Here is a 1,472-nt window from a genome sequence, read left to right as displayed (position 1 = left end):
ACATTTAACTCACAACCTTAAAGATATTAAGTTAACAAGTATCTTATCTTATAAATTTCTCATTTTTTCTTATTTTTTTCGATATTCAACTAATTTCATACTTCCATAAAACTTACAACCTTAACATACACTAGCAAATAACAACGTATACCATTTATAAACCTTATTACACCTTTTTTTTTTCTTTTTCTCATAAAGTATAAAAAAATTTCATTGTCATATTTTTCTTTATTTTCTCTCGGTTTTATGGCATCAGATCAGATTTTTTAAGTGTTAGCTTTGAGGTGGAAATCACGCACGCAAACTGACAAACAAAAGTCAAAATGACACTATCAAGCATACATGTTTTTCATTATGTTTGAGTCAAAATGAATGTGGCCAAAAAATAGGCGAGAAGCAACGTCATTCAACCCACAATATATATGCACCTTGAACACGCCAATTAGTGAGCTAATGAAGTTTAATATATTGAAATAAGTCCAAATTGATGAGTAGGTAAGAACCCTATATATATATATAGTTAAAGGAGAGCCGAAAAGTTGAAAGTGTTATATTGGTGTACATAATTTTCACCAACCAAACCTTGGAATAAAAAATTTGCAATGTTACTCTTTTGGGGTTGGTGATCCTCTACAATGTGATGGTGGCTGGTTCTTGTTGACAAGTGAAACTTTGACACCAACCGTTGATTGTTACGTTTTGCTACTTCAACCAACTCCAACAAGTCCTCAATTCATGGGTTTGTCTACACTACACTACTACTACTACTACACTACCCTCTTTTTTTAAGTGCAATCCAAGACTAAATGTTTCATTATATGCCTTTTGAGTTTTCTCTTCCACCAAGTTGTTTGGAAAATGAGTTTTTTTCACCATGTTTGAGAAATAAGCCATTGTATAAGAAGAATAAAATGATAATTAAATTTTTGAAAATGTTAATTTTGGACTAATTAAATTTTTTTTTTCAAAAAAAAGTATCAATTAAGTTCTCAAAGATAATAAACAGTAAACATATATGTTTTTCTATTAATGAATAGTGTAAAACGAAACCAAATTGTCCATGTATTTTGATATTTACAATGGTGCATGTCTCGTTATTGTCACATGAGTATGAAAATGATCTAATTTTAGAGTGAAGTATTTATTATTTTTTGAGTTTTCATATATCCATTATCAATTGCTCTCTATTTATCACAATCCTATCAAAACAAGTGAAGTTTCGCTCTAAAAGTTATTATCTACATGACTATTTTTTATAGATAGACATGTCAAAATAATTAACTATACATATAAGTATCACCCCTAAATTTTAGTTGATAAATTGATAGAAGAACATCATATATCCACCATTTGCTATCCCAAAAGACTAAATTAATATTTTTTAGAGATTAAACCTAATTTTACTCCATATTTTTTAGTATTATGTAAAAAACAGTCGATTATACTGTTGTAAAATGTTTAGTTATTCACAA

This window comes from Arachis ipaensis, chromosome B06 (assembly GCF_000816755.2).
Source record: "Arachis ipaensis cultivar K30076 chromosome B06, Araip1.1, whole genome shotgun sequence".
NCBI classification, from domain to species: Eukaryota; Viridiplantae; Streptophyta; class Magnoliopsida; order Fabales; family Fabaceae; genus Arachis; species Arachis ipaensis.
The sequence above is the reverse complement of the archived record's forward strand: the minus strand, read 5'-3'. Positions refer to the sequence as shown.